Here is a 591-nt window from a genome sequence, read left to right on the forward strand (position 1 = left end):
GGACGCGCTGGGGGGCCCTCCCGGTGCCGCCGCTTTATCGACCGGTTTTATGTTTTCTGTGTAAGAGGCGAAGTCTCGCCGTGCGGCCCAGGCTGGTCTCCAGCCCTGGCGGCCAGTGGTTCTCCCGCCTCAGCCTCCCAAGGTCCGGGGACTGCAGGCGTGAGCCGCCCGCCCGGCGAGCGCGTGCGCTTTTCCCTGCCACCTCCCAGCGGGACACCGCGTCCCTCCCGGGCTGGCTCTCCCGCGGGGCGGGCTGATTCCAGGAGGAGTTGATGGGTTCTCCCACCCGGAGGCCCGGAGCCTTGGGGTCCTGGCCCGGCGGAGACAGCCTGTGACTGCCGTCGTCTAGGGCTCGACGCACGGGGGGCCAGACTGTAGAGCGAGTGGTCCCGGATCCCTTCAGAATCTGGGGGAGGCAGCGGGAAGTGCACACGCTCCCCCTCTTTGCGGCTCCAGGCGATCCGCGATGGACCAGACCCCGGGCATTGCCTCCAGGTGTATCGGCCACCACGCCTGGCTAAGATCAGCTAAGAGCTTGCTCATTTGTTCACTGCTCTCAGTTCGTCCACCCATCCATCCACCCATCCGCCC

At 67.7% G+C, this 591-nt stretch overlaps 1 protein-coding gene across 1 annotated transcript in view; it reads left to right on the plus strand.

The window, feature by feature from the left end:
- Positions 1 to 591, plus strand: part of VWF (von Willebrand factor) — a 118,103-nt gene that overhangs the window by 18,454 nt on the left and 99,058 nt on the right.

The sequence above is a fragment of the Carlito syrichta genome, unplaced genomic scaffold, assembly GCF_000164805.1.
Source record: "Carlito syrichta isolate Samal-C Ts95f unplaced genomic scaffold, Tarsius_syrichta-2.0.1 Scaffold311146, whole genome shotgun sequence".
Lineage (NCBI taxonomy): Eukaryota > Metazoa > Chordata > Mammalia > Primates > Tarsiidae > Carlito > Carlito syrichta.